Source organism: Chiloscyllium plagiosum, unplaced genomic scaffold, assembly GCF_037043375.1.
Source record: "Chiloscyllium plagiosum isolate Xiang-an unplaced genomic scaffold, Cpla_swu_hap1 HiC_scaffold_6, whole genome shotgun sequence".
Taxonomy (NCBI): domain Eukaryota; kingdom Metazoa; phylum Chordata; class Chondrichthyes; order Orectolobiformes; family Hemiscylliidae; genus Chiloscyllium; species Chiloscyllium plagiosum.
In genome coordinates, this window is record NW_028270144.1 from 66,312,139 (window position 1) to 66,334,398 (window position 22,260).

The following is a 22,260-nucleotide window of genomic DNA, read 5'->3' on the forward strand; positions in this document are numbered from 1 at the left end:
CACTGTTTGTTCTGTGGTGCTGTGGAGTCTGTGGCCCATATAAATGTTGGGTGTGGGTGCTTGCACTCCCTTTTTGATTTTCTTAAAAACCTTCTCCTCTGTTTTTGGTTGCACTTTAGTCCCATGCTCTTGATCTTTGGGGGAGGAGGGGGTGACGGTAGGTCTGAAGACCTCCTCGTGGGTCTGCTCCTGGGTGTGGCCAAACTGGCCATAAACAGGTCCAGGCAACGGTGATGGAGGGGGTTGTTAGGACCGACTGCCTGCCCCTCTTCCGCGGGTATGTCAGAGCCCGGGTGTCTCTGAAGAAGGAGCACGCGGTGTCCACCAACACCCTTGAGCTGTTCAGGGTGAGGTGGGCACCACAGGGTGTGGAGTGCATTATTTCCACCTCCAATTCTATTTTGATTTAAACACTGCCCTCCCCTTCACTATGTGATCATGCAGCATTACCCTGTGATGTGAAGGGCACTGCTTCTCATTGGCCACTCGGGTGTTTCCTTTCTTCCTGGTAGTGGGAATTGAATAAAGATTCGTGCACCTTGTGTCTCTCACTGTGTCTCACACCTGCACACACACACCATGGGTGCTGGGGGAAAATATCAGCACTACTGCAGTTAGGTGGTAGTGTCGGGGGAGGGGGAGGAAAAAGAGAAAAAGAAATGTAAACAGGAGATGAGAATCTCCTCAGTTATGGACTGACTCCAAGCTAGCTGACCAAGCCAGTGTGTACTGCTGCTGTTGGTTTCTGGGATTTTTTTGGGGGAAGCTGATTCCTAAACTGGCTGAAATATATTGCCAGTTTGTTAACTGGTGTTCCTTTTTATTTTTTTTAACAGAGTCAATCCCCTAAACTGAGGCGATTCTAAATCTCTTGATTATATATCTTTTAAATTTACCCCCACATTACTGCCTAACTGCGGTGGTGCTTATATTTGGTATTCCCTTTTATTGAGGACTGATTCCTGAACTGGCTGATCTACACAGTCAATGTGTTTCAGGTATAATTCAGTTGTCATTAGGGAACTGTTGTTTCACTTGCTAGTTACAGCCTGTGTTACTCTTTTCTCTTTTACTTTGAGAAAAGGAAACTGCTGCTTTTGTGGCAGGGCTTAACCCTTGCACTCTGGTTTTCTTTCTCTTTTTATGCATGACTTTTCACTTTTTGATGTTTGGACTGAGGCCCTGTGAGACAATTAACTTTTCCAGATAAACTTCCTCTGTGGGTAGCCTGGCCCTCTGTGTGTAGACTAGGTATCTGTAAAGACTGACGACGTGAGTGTGTGCTAGGAGGTGAACATCTATCCCTGTGTATTGGAGAGAACAATCCCCTGTGAGTTAACTGCACCTTTTGAAATGAACTGTATTCCTAAGGGCATTGCTTGTCACTGGCCACTCTGGTGTTTTCTTTCTTCCTGGTGGTGATGAAATATAAATAAAGATTTATGCACTTGTTGTTCTTCACTATCCTACACACGACATGGGTGCTGGGGAAAAATAAGCACTACCGCATTCAGATGGTAGTGTGGGAGGAGGAAAAAATTGCACTGTGTTCCTGTGAATGGGTTTGGTTCTCTGTGGATAGACCAGACTTCTATGAAGACTGAACACCTGTGTGTGTGCTGTATTTGCTGCCGTCAGGAGTGAACGTTGCCTTTGGTTATGGACTCTATCTCTGACAATGCATTCTACATACTGGAGTGGACTTTGTTCTTGGGAATGGACTCTGCATTCTGAGGAGAACTGTTTATGGTAATGGACTCTGCGTACCAGAAAGGACTCTGTTTGTTGGTAATTGACTCTGTCTTGTTGCTCATTGTGTTTATCACCTGCACTGTCTTGGGTGTCCCTAGGTCTGGCAAGCCTTACTGTGAGCTGGGAGGCTCATTGATCATCGCAGAAGTTGTCACCCCTAGAGCCGGAAGGTGAGGGGGCATCTTGTGAACGGAAAGGTGTTAGGCCACTCCGACGCGGGACACCCCAAGAACCGGAAGGTGGGTAGGCCGTTCTGAGTGCTGTCATCCTGAGAAGGAGTAATTGGGACGGGATGTCCTAGAAGTGGTCGGAAAGTGTGTCAGAGCAGCCGAGAGCTAGAAGATGGTATGACAGGTTGGCGCAACATCGAGGGCTGAAGGACCTGTACTACGCTGTAATGTTCTATGTTCTATGTTCTATGTGTAGGGGCAGGCTGAGATCCAGATGGCCTATGGGTTGCTCTGCATGCTGTTATCCCAGGGAATGGGACGGGCTGTCCTAGAGGTGGCCAGAAGGTGTGAGTGGGCAGTCCACAGGTTGGATGGTGCATCAGGGTGTGTGAGAGCCCAATGGTATGTAGGGGAAGACTGAGAGCTGGAAGGCAGAGAGGCCATCCTCAGCTATCACCCCGGGCAGGTACTGGGGCGGGCTGTTCTAGACGTGGCCAGAAGGTACGAAGAGTGGTTAGGGAAGCCGGAAGATGGGTAGGCCATCCTGATCGCTGTCATCCTTGGGGGGTGGGTTGGGGGGACAGGAGGAAACAGGACGGCTTTCCGAAAGGCATGGTGGGGGGGCTGCCTTTGAGTGGCTGGAAGATGGGAGGGGCGGGTGGTTTGCTGGATTGCCAGGGGTGTTTGTGATATATGCACTGTTTTATTGTTCTCTTTATAAGACTGTTTGTATGTGATTGTATTTACTGCTTCTTTTTTGGTAATGTAAGGTGGGATTCGAGGTTCATCCTCATTTCCCTGCGAACTGGTTTGTACAGTGGAGTTTGGGGTTTGGCTTACCACCCCTTTCCCCTGTAAATTGCTATTTCTTGTATACGGCTGTTAATGCGAACTGGTTATAACTTGTACTGTTTAATAAAATAAAAATATAACCAGCAAACAAAAAAAACATATTATTAGAAACTCCTAAGTTGTCGACTGACTCTGAGGTGGCCAGTCACAACCAGTGTACTGTGCACACAAGTAAGTAAAGGGTGACTTGGTAATGGGACCCAGCCTCTGTGCAGTTATTTCACAGACCCTCCTATCCAACCAGTCCATACCGACCATAATCCCAAGCTAGACTAGGCCAACTTGCCTGCACTATGTTGATATCCGTCCAAACATTTTTTATTTGTGTACTTATCAAAATGTCAATTTTGAGTATAAGTGAACTAAAAAAAGAACAAAAATTGTATACTAGTATTATGAAGTTGAAGGCATGTACTGTACATTTAAAAAAGAATGAATGTTGTTTTGCACTGAGAGCTTACAAGCACCTGTCATGTGACCAACTAGCAGTCCCAGAGTGTACTGGAAAATTGAAAATATGTAACACTTGGCTGTGAAATAGATAGCTGAATTGGTTGCTGTTCTGACAACAATTCAAATTTAACCAATTGGTTTAAATTAAGCCCCAAAATACTAAATCCCAATTGAGTTTAAATTTATTGCTTTTGACAACAACGAACCAATGAGATGATCCAATATTGGATGTTTAAAAAAAGGAAGCATTTTAAAGTCAGGTAGAGTAACTATCATCGAGAGAGCAACTGCCATTTGAAACACTCTGTCAAATGAAACATATTCACAGTGAAAGAAAGAAGATGACCCAGGGAGATCTTCAGCTGGAAGAAGAAAGACACCGATGATGACAGCCACTGTATGGTTTTAAACTTAGGGTTGATGTAATTTGATTAAGTATTTTATTGGATCAGTATATTGTTGTTGAGTGGGAGGCAGATAATAAGCAATTAAGAGAAAGGGGGGCTAAAAGTTGTGAATAGTTGTTGTTTAATGTTCATTTTTAGAGTTAAAGAATAAATTGATACTATTTTCTTTAAATAGTGGAATTTGGGAGTTCTCTGTCACTCACATTTTAACAGATTATAAGGCAAGGAGAACTTTTCTGGGCATTTGCTTTATTCACAGAGGGGTTTACTGCCGTTTCAGTTTGGGGAATCAGGTCCGAGATTTGGACAGTTAGAAAGATCCAGTCTGAGATTTGGACAGATTTAAACGGATTTGGGGTAGGAAAGATCCCAGCAGATTTAACCACTTGCTGATTAGTGTCCTAGATCTTTAAATAAAATTAGATGAGACAATTTGTTTAATTTTGGTTGCTTGTGGTTAGTTAAATTAAAAGTGAGAGAAATGGCTCTTAAGATTTCTAAAGTGGTTCTGGGGTTTGAAGATGATTTCCAAATTTTCCAAGGAAGTTTAGAAAGGCCATAAATTTAGAATTCGCAAATAGATTAGAATTGACTCTAACCAGGGATGAAAGGAAAGCTGAAATTCTAAGCGAGTTAGACAAGCACTGAGGTGTGTCAAAGAAACAGTGAAGTGCAGTAAGTTAGAAAAACATAAATTGTAATTAAAGCAAATGGAGTTAAAAGATAAAGAAAAGGAAATAAGTGCCATGAGAGGAGAGAGAGAGAGAAGGTTCTTAGTTGAGCAAAGAGAGAGAGAAGACAGAGAAAGAGGTAAGAGAAAGGGAGAGAGAATTTGAACTTCAGAAATTGCGAATTAGTCAGGCAAGTTAACAGGCTGGAGATGAAGAGAGAAGGCAGTGATGTTTGCAAATATGTTGAAACGTTGCCACATTTTGATGAGAAAGATATTGAAGCCTTCATCACATTTGAAAAATTGGCTGGGCAGATGGGGTGTCAGAGAACTTGTTGGTAATGCTAGTTCAGACTAAGCTGGTAGGCTGAGCCAGTGAGGTATTTGCAGCGCTGTCAGATGAGGTGTCAAGAGATTGTGCAGACACCAAACAGGCTATTTTGAGTGCTTATGAAGTGGTACCAGAAGTATATAGACAGTGGTTCAGAAACATAAAGGAGGAACCAGATCAGAATTCGAAAAAATTAAACATAGTGATTTTGATAGATGGGTGCAGGCCTTAAAAATAGATAAGGACTATGAGGCTCCAAGAGAGGTTATTCTGCTGGAGGGGTTTAAAAAAACACTTCCAGAGATGATAAGAATTCATGTGGATGAACAGAAAGTTCAAGAAGTGAGAAGAGTGTCAGAGATGACAGACAAATATGCATTGGTGCATAAGGCAAAATTTAGCTTCCGGCAAGAATTTCCTCCTGTGAGGGATAGAAATTGGAAGAAGGGGAGATCCAACATTACAAAATAAAGAGTAGAGCACACTGGTAATAGTTTACCACAGGTGGTAAAAGAAGCCCAAGAAGGTGGAAAGAAGATGAAAGGCCTCAGGTATGTTCACTGTAATGGAATGGGACACAGAAAATTACAGTGCCGATGGTGTAAGAAAGGCACTGGGAAAAGGTGTTTTCACTGCCAGAAGGTGGGACACTAAAGTTGCAATGCTGGTCATTAAAGAAAGGCACTGTGGGAAAAGACGTGGTGAAAGAGGCTAAGCCAGTGGAATTAGTGAAAGTAGTAAAGGAAACCCTAAGAAAAGTTGAGGAGCTGCAGGAGTGTGCACAGCCTCAGCAGGAGCTTCATATCCAGTTAGTACCTGAACCTTCTAAAGACTTTGCCTCGGTGGGTAAAGTTTACACAGAAAGAACAAGGGAAGAAGGGAAAGAAGTAATAATTTTGAGAAATATGGGATCTAATCAGTTTGTAATAGTAAGAGGTGAACATATTTGCATACTTTCTGACCTGTTACCTGAGAGAGTGTTAATTTGTGGGAGGGATGGACAGAAATTTAGCATTCCCCTCTGTAAGATCAGTTTGAAGTGCAAAATCAAGACTGAGGAAGTAGAGAGGGAGTTATTGACAGTGTACCAGTTTTAGAAATCTGGTTTGTTCTTGGGAACGATTTAGTAGGATCCAAATTGGGAGCGACAGTCCTTGTTGTGGAGAAGCCCAAAGAAGAATAAGAAACTGAGAGGTTAAAAGAAAAATATCTTGGAATTTTTCCAGACTGTGTAGTAACAAGATCCCACTATCATAAGTAACAACAAGAAGCAAAAACTGAAGAGAGCGATGAAGGTGCTGAGGTTCAATTAGTGGACACCCTTTTTGACATAATGGTGCAGGAAAAATCTGAACAGATAGAAGGTCATGCAGAAGTGATTAGTCCTGAAAGGCTAATGGACTTTTAAAAGAATGACAAGACAATAAAATATATATAGACATATATATATATATAGATGCATACTTAGAAAAGGAATTAGAATGTATTCATGATGGTTATTACCTTAAAGACAGAATGCTCTGATGAAAATGGAAACCACATCAGGTTAGTGCAGAGGAGAAATGGGTAGAAGTGCACCAGATTGTTTTGCCAGTAGCATATAGACAGGAAATGTTAAGGGTAGCATATTAACTACCCAGTAGGAGGCCACCCGGGCACTGAGAGCTTACAAGCACCTATCAAATGAATAACTAGCAGTCCTAGGGGGCACTGGAAAATTGAAAACTTGCAAAATTTGGCTGTGAAATAGATACCTGAGTTGGTTGAATTAGAATTTAACCAATCAGTTTAAATTAAGCCCCAGGATACTAAAACCTAGTCAAGTTTGAATTTACTGTTTTTGCCAACATTGAACCAATGACATGATCTGATATTGGGGGTATAAAAATGCAGGCAGTTTGCAAGTCAGAGAGAGTAACTGTCATCAAGAGAGCAATTGTCATTTGAAACACTCTCTATCAAAGCTACCTTTTCATATGAAACATATTCACAGTAAATGAAAGAAGATGACCCAGGGAGATCTTCAGCTGGGAAAAGAAAGTTACTGACGATACTACAGTATGGTTTTAAAATTAAGTTAATGTAATTTTAATAAGTGTTTTATTGGAACAGTATATTGTTATCGAGTGGAAGGCAGGTAATAAGCAGTTAGCAGGAAGAGGGGGCTAAGAGTTGTGAATAGTTGTTGTTTGATGTTCACTTTTAGAGTTACAGAATAATTTTTTATTATTTTCTTTAAATAATGGAATTTGGGAGTTCTCTGTCACTCATATTTTAACAGGTTATGAGGTGAAGTGAGCTTTTCTTTGTGTTTGGTTTAATTAACAGAAGGGTTCATCACTGTGTCATAACACTACTGAAGAAACTGTAAGAAATCTCAAAGTAAATCTAGAAATAAGCCTGAATTTCAGGAGCATCTACAAGTTCCGTGCTGCTCTCAGACCACCATTTTAGACTTTTTAAAATTACGACCGTTAATTAGATGGATCACCATTTTCATGCTTTTTTTTTTAACTACCTACATGAATTGAGTGATTGGTGGGGCATGGAAAAGATGAGAAAATGACATGTTGTGTTTAAGATACCTGCTGACAAGGGAAAGCTCCTGCACTTTATTCTGTACTTCTTTACAGTAATATTGTTGAGATCAGAGATATGTGACTGACATGAGTTTGCCTTACACCTGCCTTGTATGTCTATTTTAATGCAACTGCAATACCATTGTAATTTATTCATGAAGACCATAAAATTTGCAGAGTTCTGGATGAAAAGATAATTAATGCCTGTTCTTTTAACTAATTTTAATTTCAGCTTTATGTAGAGGAAGACATGTTTTATGATAAAAGACTAGAGGGCATTCATTTCTAATCTTCAACAAAAATGCAAATTAAATGTGACCTTATAGTACTGCTTGACCCTTTTGTCATTGTTTAGCCAATTACATTAAATAATGGTGGTTACGTGTATGAACTTGGTGACAACATTGCAATTCTGAAAGAAGAAGCTCATCTGACATCAAAAAATGCAAGAGAGAAGGTCTGCTAGAGTATAACTAATATTTAATAAGAGTTGATTATAGCCATGACCATTTTTGCAGCATGCTTCTTTGGAATAACGTATTCCATTTTATTTATTCTTCTGTACATTGTAGGTGGATTAAGGCACAGGTACATTGTGGACATAACATAGGACGTTGTTCACAAGAATATTTATTGTATATTTATTAACTTCCCTGAAGAGCGACAGTTACAGAAAGGGAGTGGTCCTTTATGTCTCGCTACCCCTTTGTCCCATTGTCTACTCTTAACCTTACATTCTTCTTTGCTTCAAATATTTCCGTTGTTTCTTCCCTTTAAAGAGACAGTAGTCTTCTGGTTCAGTCATGGTCTGATAACTCTTTGTACAATGAAACTGAAGAAGCAACAATTTTTTTCCGTTGATTTGAAAGAAGACAAAAGAAACAGCAGCTTATTTTATAATTTTTGTTGCAAGTTATTTTGTGTATTCAGTTCAGTTTTGCAGGTTAAATTGTAATAATAACCCAGTCAATAGGTTGTGTAAAGTACTGAAAACAACAAATGCTGGAAATCACAACGGGTCAGGCAGCATCCATGGAGAGAGAGCAAGATAACGTTTCGAGTCTAGATGACTCTTCATCAGTGCTGACGTAATGTGTGGAGGAGACAGCAGTTATGCAACAGTTCCAGGGTTGGGGAGGTGGAGTGCAGACTAAGTAATTGGAATGGAAGAATGGCAGAACAATGGTGGGCCTAACTGCCAGACAGGATCGCACAGATAGTCCCACTGGAATGGCGGGAGGGGATAGAAGACATGGTCATGGCAGAGAAGCCAACCAGTAAACCTAAGAAAGGGAAGGATTGAGAGTGATTTCACAATCTGAACTCAATATTAAGTCCAGAAGGTTGTAAAATGCCTCGGCTGAAACTGAGATGCTGTTCATCCAGTTTGAGCTGTGAATCACTGGTATATTGCAGCGTGCCAATGGCAGAACAGTAGGCATGCGAGCAGGACGTTGGGTTAAAATTACTAGCTACCGGAAGGTTGGGCTCACGCATGTGCACGGACTGGAGGTGTTTTGCAAAGTGGTCACCCAGTCTGCATTTGTTTTCTCCAATGTAGAGTAGGCCACATTGTGAAAAATCTTCATTATAAAGTTTCAGTCCACATGTTAACATTGCAGCAAACAGAATTAATTAAAATAATAATATTTGGATGTCAAGAGCAACTTTCATACGATAATATCATACATCATTCAAATTAAATAACAATATGAAATGAAACTTCAGAAATAAACTGGCATAATCTTTAATGTTAGTTCCATCTGCTATTTTTAATAATTTAACTCATGTTTATCCCCTCACAAATGCAATTGTTTTAGTTTTCCTTTCTTTGTCCTCAAAATCACTTTCTGCACAATATTTTCTGTGTTTTCCTTTCTTTCATATTATTTTATAAGATGCTTTGAAAATCTTGGATGATGACTGTTTGAAAACCTGACCCATCTTTCTTCTGTTAAAGAAATTAATTTGCTGTCAAGAGGACATTGTGCCATTTCAGACCTGTGTGTGTAAACATTTAATTAATGGTAAAATTTTAAAGTAAGCCTTATTACTGCAAGAAAGTGTATAACCTTAAACTGAATAAATCACAATCATTAACCCTTTGGGGGGATACAATACATGTATTAACTGTATAGCATCCAACATTGATTAGGACCTGTATTCAGCAAATTTCAGCCAAAAAAAACTAAGTTAAAGAGTGCAATTCCATACATTTTAGAATCAGGGATTTTAGAAATACGAATGAATACCTTTCAGCAATTTTAAAAATAGGATCCAATTATGTGCTTTAAAACTTTGCTTTGACAGTTTTGAGCGATAAGTGGCTTTTTTCCTGGCCGATACCCATTATCCATGATTTTAAGTATTTCCACAAAGACTGATTTATCAAACAGAGGATATGACGATTCCCTGTACATGATCTATTATTATCTATTGTACGCTCTCATACTTGGATCACTGGATAGCAAGCTGTGTGCCAGTATGCACAAAGAAATCCAGGCAATTCAGCAGAATGTTTTCGATACGACAGATGCATCTAATAAACCTGATGTGACTAACAGCTGCACAGTGAATAAAGGTTCATTGACCATACAAAGATGAATTGGTAACAGCTTGTTTTTTCCACAAGGTGCAGGCTTTTTGATTATGTCCCTTTTTCTGCTTCCTTAGCTAGATGAATCTTGGTTTGAACTGATAAAGACAGACAGCTTCTTAAATCACATAGCCAGATGGATAACTATTTACCATGCAGATATATGCAGCCCCCAGTAGACATGATAGAAGTAGCTGCAAATCTATTGGATTTCCCTGAATCACAGGAGAAAAGATTGTCATCTTTATGATTCTGCTGTAGGTATTTATTTATAATCCATCTCCTTTGTTTTAAACACAAACTCTATTTTTCTACTTTACCACATTGCAAAATTACAAAAATATAATTTCAATTTAGGCAGTGTGTTTGTTTATTGCCAGTATTATTGACATCTCCTATGAAAGAAGACACACCATGTATTATTTATTTACAGATTGTAAAATTGAGACTCTCCTGTCATTTCTCTTTGTCATTTAGACAGAATGAACATGATTTGCAAAGAGGAATTAAAATTATAATGAGTTTTTGGTTCCCTGGGTAATTGCATTTCTTGTGGGAGAATTCCTGAGTCTCCTTAAGGACTTCTTCAATTAAGCTATCAACTCTTCTAACTTTAATATTTGTGCCTTATTAAGATAATGCTCTTACTGAGTACTTGCTACATGTGCTTTGGAGATCCCCCAATATCAGTGAGTTAAGATATGCTGTCTTGTTTCATGGTTAGTTGGATGTAAAAGCTAAAACTAGTTCTACAACAGCAATCTCCTCTCCCTATCCATCATTACAGGTGCTCTCAACCCTCCCAATATTTCTGATTTCCAATCTTTCTAGTTTATAATTTATAATCTTTTTTCAACCACCATATTTTTGTACACAGAAACCATCTTCTCCAATTCCCACCTCAATTCCTCTTTGCTTTTGAAAGTCTGTTCATAAAATAGTTCTCTTTTACTGTGATTTTCCTCCCTTCCTAATTAATATTTGTATTTTCCTCTTCTGCTAGGCATCAATCCTTGGCTCAACCTCTGACTGTACAGCAACACATTTTAAAGACTTCAATTATCTGGAGATGAGCTCAAATCTGTGGCAAGAATACCTTTGTGTTTTGGAATATGCTGGAGTTAACAATCTACTGTGGAAACCTAATGAAGTAAGAATCCCAGTGTCTAGGTTTTGTCAAAGATCTGCTGATTGTAGTGGACATGAGGGTGAAAATCTCACTTTGAAGAGATCCTATTTCCATGTTTCAACACTGTAGAAACCTGAGTTGTTTTATTCCCCCAATACATCAACTCCAAGATGCATCAGAGGTTTTACTAATAACTGCAATTGCAACAGTTGCTGAAGGAACCAATCACATTGACGTTCCACTGGGGTTTGGGTCCTAAAAGGTTTTCAAGCTGTAGAACTTTCTCAGCCACTAAATATCTCCATCCCCCAAAACAGTGCTTGGCTTAAGACCTTTTATCGCCATGGCAAACTTCTCTGTAAAAAGACATTGACCTAGATACCTCAATGTAATAAAAATCCCATATTAAAAAAAGGGTTACCAGCCCTTGCTAGTATTATAGAGTAAATCAGATAACAACGTTTGTCAACCGCACATACACAATTAAATGTGGAAAATGAGAAGTTATTATCAGTGTTGATCTGTTCCTGTGCAGGTTTCATGACGTAAATACCTTCCAAATTGTCTACATGCAAGGTTTTGTGTCTTATTCCAATAGTTACCTACTAAAAACATCAGAAAAATGTTTGGAACAATGCATTTAGGTATAAGTGAATTTTTAATTGGAAATTAAGCCTCAACCGTCTTGCTGGTGCTGAAAATGTAAAGTATAATGTAAATGTAACTGAGGAGTCTCATTCCTTTAGATTTCAATTATTTTTGAAATTCAAAAGCATTGAGGAGCTTTCATTCCATTAGTTAATTTCACCTTGATACATGATTCTACATTGACTTCAATATTCAAATGAAGTATTCCTGGTTTGGTGTCTGCATGGCCTCATGAAGATTCTTCAGTCTGAATTAATGAAGAGAACCTTGCTCTGCTTTTCCAGATTACAGATTCCTTGGATAGGACAAGTCACTGAGGAAAACAAAATCTCCAATTCTTGTCAATTGACAATGAAACTGAAGGCATTTATAAAATTCAAGTCCTTGTGGCTCTTATTGCAAAGGTGCAATGGTCAAATCCATGGATCTACTGAAATCTTTGTAGGTCAAATAATGATGATTGAATTAACATTATTTAACTGGATTTTAAGAACAATTTTGAGGTCACACTTTGACCAATAACATAAATTATTTATGACACTTAGTAATGCAAACAAATTACTATTTTAATTATGAAGTAATTTTATCACAACCTTAAGAAAGTTGACAATGCTGAAAAGTCAAAACAGTGTACAAGCTCTGATTAAGGCCTGTGCCTAAAGCCATTACTTCAAGGTAACTGAAAAAATTCGATTCACTTTATTGCTAGGAATTAAGTTTCAATGTTTTGAGATCATTTTCCACAATTTGATTTGTTCTTCTATGAAAAATGAACCTCTTACGTTGATGTAATTGCGTTTGCTCATTTTCATGAGGATTGTGAAAATTGTGAATTGTAAGACTCTAATTATAGATCAAAAAGCTTTGGACATGAATACTTAATTTTATAACATCTCCATGAGGATAGGAGCAGTCCATACTTTTCATTGCTGCTTTCTACAGTGTACCCACAGAAGTAGGTCAAAAAATTGCAGCAAAACGTTCCCAGCATGAGTTACATTGATGGTGCTCAATTCGTTGCTGAAGAAATATTACTTCAAAAATAAATAGGATAGTTTTTGTTAATTCATATCTTTGCAACCATTGCACTTTTAATCCTATGAACTTCAATCTCAACAATATGTGTATTGGACAAAAAATAGCAAAAGAATCGCAGATGCTGGAAATCTGAAATAAAAACTGAAATTGCTGGAAAATCTCAGCAGGTCTGGCAGTATCAGTGGACACAAATCAGAGTTAATGTTTTGGGTCCACTGACTTCCTCTTCAGAACAAATCTATTAGATTGGATTTTATCAAAATCTTTTGAAAGTCCACATACTCAACTCCGGAATTATGTAAGTCAATCCTCAGTTTAACTTCATTATAGAACTTAATAAAATTAACCAAACATGACTTGCCTTTAGCAAATCTTCAGAAACAAGGCACATGATAATCTCACAGTGAACTCTTCAGGTGTCTCTGAACACCTCTCTGGTCCATTCAGTCCTAGTGCAACTGAGTGTTTTTCACCCACAGGAGCTGATAACAGAAGAGCAAACCAGGCAACAGTTTAGTGAGAAACTTGCTTGCTTGGCAAATCATATGGAAGGAATTGCACAGAAACTTCCACGAGAAGGTTCTGTGAAAATTCTCCTCTAGGCTGCCAGTCAGTTGTAAGAGATTATTATTATTATATATGACTTCTATCATTGATGTAGGCACTATGGTAGAGTGACTTTTAAAACTGTACTTCACTGTATTTTTCATGTAAAAGTACACGTCACAATAAATTTCTATTCTATTCTATTCTCTTGCTATGAGACAGCAATGGGACAATCCTGTCACTGATGAAGAAGAAGACCTGAATGTTTGTGGCAGTGATGGTCAGTATCCATGGGATTGTGGAGAGGGCCTGGCCGTAATACAGAAAGATGATGAATGACCTTCCATGATCTGCAGTGTGAGTAATGGTTTGTACCGATTATGAGATGTTTCTGCATGTTGTGTGTTTGGTGGTAGCCTATCAGGAAAGTGGATGTTTCCAGTCAGTCATAAACTTGAGAAGGCATGGAAAAGATAAACAATAATGTTGATGGGACTGGAGGGTTTGAGTTCCACAGAAAAGCTGAATAGGTTGGGGCTTTTTTCCCTGGACTGTTGGAGGCTGAGGGGTGACCTTTATCAATGTTTATAAAACCATGAGGAACATGGATAGTCAATAACCAAGGTCTTTTTCCTAGGGTCAGAGAGTGCAAATTAGAAAGCATAGGTTTAGGGTGAGACGGGAATGGGTTCTAAAGGACCTAAGAGGTAACTTTTTCATTCATCTACGATGCTATGACTCTATGGTGGAGGTTAGTACAATTACAGCATTTAAAAGAACATCCGTATGGATATATGAATAGGAGGGGTTTAGAGGGATATGGGCCAAGTGCTGACAAATGGGATTAGGTCAGATTGGGATGTCTGGTGAGCATGGATGAAGGGTCGGTTTCCATGCTGAATGACTCTATGACTCTATATTGGTAAATGAGCTCTGAGGAGCTGGGGGTTGTGGTCAAGGCTTTGGATGCCTTGACCAGTTTATGTATAAAAAACATTTTTCCAAAGTGCTCTTGTTGGTGAGGTGGACAAATGACACAGAATTAATTTTGTGGTTCAACTCGAGTTCACTCACAAAATATTTCTTTTAAACGTTTCTCATGAGATGGAACAAAGGAATCGGTTAAAGTGTGCCTGCTTTAACACAAGGAATATCAGAAATAAGAGTGACAAAGTCTGGCATCAGTACTTGGGACTATGATGTTGTGGCCATAACAGACACATGGGTTTCACAGGGGCAGGAACATTTGCTAGATGGTCCAGAGTTTAGAACATCTAAAAAGAATTGGGGTGGGGGTGGAGAGAAGGGGGTGTAGCATTGCTAATCGGAGAGTGCATCACAGCTACAGAAAAGAAAGTTGTCGAGGAAGATTTGTCTACTGAATCAGTATGGGTGAAAGTTAGGAACAGCAAGGGAGCAGACACCTCATTGGGGGTCTTCTAATAGCAGTAGGGAGATTGAAGAACACATAGGCTGGCAGATTCTGGAAAAGTGCAGATGTAGCAGGGTTGTTGTTATGGGTGACTTCAACTTTCCCAATATTGATCGGAACCTCCTTAGTGCAGATGGTTTGGATGGAGCCATTTTTGTCAAGTGTGTTCAGGAGGGTTTCCTTACTCAATAGGTAGACAGGCAGATGAGGCGAGAGGCCATTTTGGGTTTGGTGCTCGGCAATGACCCAGCACAGTGACAGATCTCGCGGGGGGAGAACACTTTGGTGACAGTGATCACAACTGTTTCACATTTACTATAAGCATGGAGAGGGAAAGGAGCAGTTACCATTAGAAAATATGTAATTGGAGAAAAGGAAATTATGACGCTATCAGACAGGAGTTGGGAAGTACAGATTGGAAGCAATTGCTCCACAGAAAGGGCACAACAGACATGTGGAGACTGCTTAAGGAGCAGTTGTTGTGAGTGATGCACAAATTTGTTCCTCTGAGACAGGCAAGAAGGGGTAAGATTAAGGAGCCTTGGATGATGAGAACAGAGGAGTTTCTCATCAAAACGAAGAAGGCAGCTTACCTAAGGTGGAGGAAACAAGGGTCGAGCACAGCTTTAGAGGATTACAAGCTTGCTAGGAAGGAGCTCAGAAATTGACTGAGGCTAGCCAGGAGGGGGCACGAAAAAGGTTTGGCAGGTAGGATTCAGGAGAACCCAAACACATTTTACTCATATGTATGGAATAAAAAAATCAGGGAGAAGTCAGGGCCGATCAGGGATAGCATAGGGAACTTGTGCGTGGAGTCTGAGCAGATAGGGGAAGCCCTAAGTGAGTTTTTTGCTTTGGATTTTCACTAAGGAAAGGGACCTTGCTGTGAATGAGAACTTTGAGGAGCGCGGAAACAGGCTTGAACAGATCAATATTGAGGAAGGTTATGTGCTGGAAATTTTGGCAAACATTAAGACTGATAAGTCCCCAGGGCCAGACCAGATTTATCGTGGGTTGCTCCGGGAAGTGAGAAAGAAGGTTGCTAAGCTGCTGGCAAAGATCTTTGCTTCCTCACTCTCCACGGGAGTCGTACCGGAGGATTGGAGGGATGCGAATGCTGTTCCTGTTTTCAAGAAGGGGAATAGGGAAATCCCTGGCAATTATAGACCAGTCAGTCTTACATCTGGGGTCAGCAAGGTTTTGGAAAGAATTCTGATGGATAGGATTTATGACTGTTTGGAAAAGCATAGTGTGATTAAAGACAGTCAGCATGGCTTTGTGAAGGGCAGGTAATGCCTTACAAATCTTATTGAGTTCTTTGAGGAGATGATGAGACACATTGACGAAGATCGAGCAGTGGATGTAGTGTACATGGACTTCACCACGGTAGGCTCATTCATAACATCAGGAGGTATGGGATACTGGGAGATTTGGCGATCTGGATTCAGAATTGGTTGACTGACAGAAGGCAGGGAGTGGGTGTAAATGGAAAGTATTTTGCCTGGGAGTCAGTGGTGAGTGGCGTATCGCAGGGTTCTGTTCTTGGGCCTCTGCTCTTTGTAGTTTTTATAAATGAGTTGGATGAGGTGGTTGAGGGGTGAGTTAATAAGTTTGTCAATGACACATATTGTGTCCAGTTCTGGTCGGCCTACTATAGGAAAGATGTGGATGCTTTGGAGAGGGCATAAAGGAGGTTTACCAGGATGCTGCCTGGACTGCAGGGCTTGTCGTATGAGGAGAGGTTAACTGGGCTTGGACTTTTCTCTCTGGAGAGATGGAGGAAGAGAGGTGACCTGATCGAAGTATACAACGCAATGAGAGGCATGGATAGAGTGGATAGCCAAAGACTTTTCCCCAGGGTAGGATTGACTGGCGTCACATTAGGATGACATTGGTTAATTCAAAATCAGGATTCAGAAGTAGATCAGTGCACTGACACCGTCAGAGTATTGGATGAAAAATGGCCAAAAGGTGAAAAGTGATGATGATGGCTATCTATTATTCTGTGTGGTGCTGTCACCCTTTATGACCAAGAGAAGGCTGTGGCTGCCACCTCCTCCATGACATCTCCATGAGTGTGTTGCAATAACTGCCTTTATAAAGGGGTTGTCTCTGTTTCTGGGCTAAAGCACTGCACTGGCCATTTCCAGGATGGACTGTCTCTAACATCCCTTTCACTTCAGGCCTGCGTGTGCCGGGGCCATGCCTCTTCTGGCTGGAATCAGTGGGGCTAGCTGTTGTTCAATGCCTGAGGTTGAGCCTTCAGGAAGAACAATGTCCAGGGCTGGTCCAGGATCTTAGCGAATTGGTGCTGTTCTAGGATTGGGATTGGGAATGTGGATTAAGTCTAGATCAATAACTGGTCCAGGACCTGAATCAGGACTCGGGTTATGGTCTGCTTCTCCCGGTTTCCCCTAGAAACATGAGCAGTTAGTAACTGTTGCTTTGGACTCTGTAAGCCTTGAACTGATTAACTTGGTACCATTCAGTCTTTTCTGGATCAAGCAAAATTCCGTACAGGATGGGCTGATCTTGTTTTCTTATGAATGGGAACCTGAATATCTGGGGGCCAGAAATATTTCTGGCAGGAAAACTTGAAACATCACCCACTGTGCAAGCTCATACTTTAGATTAGATTAGATTACTTACAGTGTGGAAACAGGCCCTTCGGCCCAACAAGTCCACACTGCCCTGCTGAAGCGCAACCCACCCATACCCCTACATTTACCCCTTACCTAACACTACTGGCAATTTTAGCATGGCCAATTCACCTGACCTGCGCATCTTTGGACTGTGGGAGGAAACTGGAGCACCCGGAGGAAACCCACGCAGACACGGGGAGAATGTGAAAACTCCACACAGTCAGTCGCCTGAGGCGGGAATTGAACGCGGGTCTCTGGCGCTGTGAGGCAGCAGTGCTAACCACTGTGCCACCGTGCCGTACTCTACTGGGTTCACCTTCCCTTCGAAGATGACTTGTTCCACATTCTCCTTTACACCATTCTGATGGCCACTGCTTTGTGTAGAGCCTGTACATTTTGCAATAGAAATGATCACAGTTTTCCCATGCCAAAGGGGTTCATTCTCAGGGTCTGTCAAGTCCAGTCCTATTATTTTCTTTATTTTTCTGCTTTGTACCATGTTGGGGCCACAAGTGGGGACTTGTAAATTTTTCCTGTACAATGGTGGGGCGGCACGGTGGCAGTGGGGCGGCACGGTGGCACAGTGGTTCGCACTGCTGCCTCACAGCGGCAGAGACCCGGGTTCAATTCCCACCTCAGGCGACTGACTGTGTGGAGTTTGCACGTTCTCCCCGTGTCTGCGTGGGTTTCCTCCGGGTGCTCCGGTTTCCTCCCACAGTCCAAAGATGTGCAGGTCAGGTGAATTGGCCATACTAAATTGCCTGTAGTGTTAGGTAAGGGGTAAATGTAGGGGTATGGGTGGGTTGCGCTTCGGCGGAGCGGTGTGGACTTGTTGGGCCGAAGGGCCTGTTTCCACACTGTAAGTAATCTAATCTAATCTAAACTTGTGAGTACATGATAACAAATCTAATCCAATTACAGATTCAAAGCCTTTCCTCGGGTGCTCAGTCATTACAAATTTGGAGTTGAATCCAATTGAAGTGGAGGATGAGTTCCTTATGAGCATGAGGTCAAATGTTAAAACTATGTTCCAGGTTGAGGTGTTTTGCTGGATGAGCTTTTGCAGCCTCCCTTTGTGTGATTCATCCTCTCTACAATCCCACTGGAAAGAGGAAGGTAGGCAATGTGGAACCTTTGGCTGATGCCAAATGTATTCATCACTGCCTGCATTACCTGGGCTATGAACCGGGTTCCCTCGTCTGAATCTATACTACAGGAAAATTCCCATCCCAAGAAAACATGCTGAATTCAGATATCCGCTGCAACTTTAATGGTGTTTGCTCCAGTGGGAAATGCCTCTATCCCTTTGCTAAGAATGTTCACACTGACCAACATACACTTACATCCCCCTTTACAGGGTGCTAAGGGGTAAACATAGTCAATTTGACCAGCGATTGGCCTAGTCTGCCTTAAATCTCCTTTATTGGCATTGTCCTCTCAATTGTTCTGGGTGCAGATGGTGAAATTCCCAACATAATATTTAATGTCTTTTCCCATTTCTGACTACCAACACAACCCCTTAACACTTTCAGTCATGGTTTCTCTCCCTTGATGATCCTGGACAGTGTGATAATGATAAATTACTTGATTTCAGCCCTGGACTAGTACTATATACTGTCCATCTTAGAAAACAAGTCCATCCTTTGTACTCAACTTGCCCTCTTACTTGCTATCTGAAATGGAAATATTCCCTTCTGTATTTGCTTTAACGCGGCATCACTGCTCTGAGCCTGTTCCAGATCTTTGACTTTGATTTAGCCCACAGTGACAGTATCTAATTGCTTGAGGATTGGGAGCTACCTTGGTTCTCCTTTGTGTGCTCTAGCTCTATCCATCTGAGAAAGGATACTACATTCACGAGTTTGAGCCCTGATCCTTTGGAGTCTCTTTGCTCTCTTACTTGGGGCTGGTTCTCTTCAAAAAGGTGGGCCTTGCAGGTTTGGATTGATCTTCTCTCTCTCTCCCCAGGTTTTCAGAGCTCCATTGCTGGGGTCACACAAACACCCTTCAGTGTTGCCATGCCAAGTCATGTAAAGTGCACAAATTCAGGCAATCAAGATGCTAGAAAGTCTGATCAACACTTCGACAATACACAACCCTGAGGCTGGTTTAGCTGGTTCCCCTTGAACCTTTGTAATATCTTTGATCTTGTTTTTTGTTCTCTGCAGCTGATATCTGCTAGCCGCTGTTTAGTTTAGTTTGGCCAATCTTTTTATTGGGTCTGATTTCTTCAGCTGTAGGTTAATGTAGAATGTCCAATTTTGGACCTGTGTTCATTTGAACACAGTACAATAGCTGGAAGTTTACCTGCAAGAAGTTCATATATCAATAAGCAATGTAGAACCATCAATGAAAATTACCAATCTCCTGTTATTTCTGCAAGAGAAAAGGGTTTACATTGCTTGTGCAAGGTCAATGATAAGTAGGGGTCTCCCAAATCTGGCAGAGCTCACCAAGATAGAGGACGATATCCTGATACTCAACAGGGGGCATATTTAATTGACAGCGGAGAGGCCAGAATCACTTCTGGGGTTGGTGGGTTATATAGGGCTGTCTCTTGGCAAGGGAAGCATTTGTGAGGAACAAGGATGGGATGAGTGTGTGTTCTACAATAAGTGAATATCACCACATCTACATTCTGCATCATATTCTATCTGTCTGCATTCAAGATGAAGCAAATGTTTGTTTTGCTTTTCTGTGAAGTTAAAGTGTGTTCCTATATCTTATTCCCTCAACAGGTCACCTAGGACCCTCTGAAGAAGATAAGTGAGCCTCAGTAAGAACAATGTCCCATCCTTGCTCTGCAAAAAGCACTGTCTTGGATACTGACACCTGGGTGGGTTTATGCAAGTTGGCTGCAACAGTTGCACCTATTGGTCTGAATGCTGCACAATCACTGAAACAGCTGTCAAAGGCTATGACAGTCTAGGCCTCCACCAGTTTGAGGAATGTGGGTGACTATAAAGATTCTGAGCACTAGGCAGATGATGAATCCATGATATGGCAGATATTTGATGTAACACAAGGTATTTGAAAATATGGTAGAGATGTGTGCACTCTTGTCTCAAGTGTGGAAGTGTCCGAAGGACTAATGGCTACAATCAGCCTTTCTTTGGAATGTGTGCTCTCATCCATCAAAAGATTATCGATTCTCACTGGGAGCCATATCCAGTCAGAGCCTCCTGGTGTGGAAGCCCTTTCATTGTCAATGATTTCAGCACACCATTGCCAGAGGTGGACAAGTTGTCCTACCCTGGTTCTGGTTCATCCCTGGTAAACAGCAAAGACAAATTGGAACTTATGCTGGTGGATGAGCAGGAGCTTTCTATACCTGGAAGTGTCCTCTTAAGGCATTCCTGATGGTGATAACATCCCCTTTACCCTTCTTCCAGAACCTCAGGATGTTGTGATGGTGGAGAAGACTTGGAATTCCTTATCTCACAGCCAATGAGATAACAGAGTCAGCAGCTAACAGTGATGGAGAAGCAGAACAGGATAGCATTCAGAACATAATTTTAAAACATCTTGGACACTCAAGTGTCTGAAGTGTTAGAGATATGTAAACATTGAATGTACAATTGTTGATTTGTTCTTCATTAACTTCTCTAGATGTTTGCTGAATGCATATCTGTAGACTAGTTTGCTTTTTAAGGGCTGCAACATCATGGATTCTCAGTGATACTAATCAGAGGTTATTGTAACAAATATCTTTCAGAATCAGTTTACACAATCTCAGAATTGATGGGTACAGAAGGAGGCTTTTTAGCCTACTACGCTTGCAGCGGCTCTTCAAATTTGCATCATTACGTATCACCAATCTACTGCTGTATCCCCACACGATATCCATTCAATATTTGGTTATTTGGCTGATATGTCAGTTTGGGCAGAGGTCATAATGCCTGCATTCTAATGTCTGGAAGATGTCTGTGAAGCCTTCATTGTATCTACTCATGACCAGAGCCTTTGAAGTCTCAGCTTTAGACAGAATTTGCATGTTGTTGTATACCACCATTTTGCTGCTCACAGTTTTCTTCAAAATCGATGTTGGACTCTTCATCTGATGATTTCTGGCCTGCCTACTGATCCTTAATGCCTTCTTACCTTGACAGAATCAGATTGTCAAAATGGAAATACTGCAAGGTACTAAATGAACCGATCATCATGTTTACTATTATTGCATTCTGCTGTTTCAGCGTTGAGTCAGCAACATGGGTAGAAAAAAATATGTTAACTATTGATAGCTTTTAAGGTCAGTGCATGTTTCCACAAAGGTTTGTACTGTATATGCATCTGCTGTTAAACATTTGAAATGTTAATCCCATATTTAAAATGGTATAAATATGCCGCATTTTACGAATGGTAGATGTCAAGTGTGTGACACTTCCAATCTCTATTTAATTTCTCACACATATCACATAGCATCTGTTTAGTAAATGTAATTCAGAACAATCAATAAAATGTATTCTCATTTTCTATTGATCCAGGGGGATATTTGTCTTTCTGCAGCACAGCTAAGCTACCATCAAATGCATTCAATCACCATCTTTCAACTGGCAACTCAGCTGAACAAACAGCCCTCCAAACTGAATGCTATTATTTATGCTTCTTCCTGCTATCATAAATAACAAGACAGCAAATAATTAACAGTGGTGCAAGCTTTGCTGATATTGTATCAGTGCCCCATGTACTGATAACAAAAAAAGTGTCACAAGATAAATTAAGATGCAAACTTCAATAACATCAGGCTCTGAGCTTCCTCTAATATCCTCTAACACGACATAGGAAGTTACACATGAATAGCTCTATCACATTTCCTAGACATATCCCTAAAGTTTTAGCAACATAATGTACAGAATGAAGGCAGAGTTACATGCTGTGAATTTAAATTCAATGAATTAGAAATTTGATCATGCCCAAAATAGGTGTTCAGACAGTAGGGGGCAGATGGGCTCAGGGGTGGCAATAAGGATCAAAGTGCAGCTCGTGCAGTGGATGGGCAGGATACCAATGCTGGC

The 22,260-nt window shown here is 40.8% G+C and overlaps 1 long non-coding RNA gene across 2 annotated transcripts; it reads left to right on the forward strand.

Annotated features, from left to right (window-relative positions):
• Window positions 1-10,822: 10,822 nt before the first annotated feature.
• Window positions 10,823-21,698, forward strand: LOC122551140 (uncharacterized). Of its 2 annotated transcripts, none has more exons than XR_015757358.1 (3): window positions 10,823-10,960; window positions 13,390-13,528; window positions 20,961-21,698. It is a non-coding gene; the product is annotated as an uncharacterized LOC122551140 (long non-coding RNA). The 2 variants fall into 2 exon arrangements; XR_015757357.1 differs by having other exon boundaries at window positions 10,835-10,960; window positions 13,394-13,528.
• Window positions 21,699-22,260: the final 562 nt, after the last annotated feature.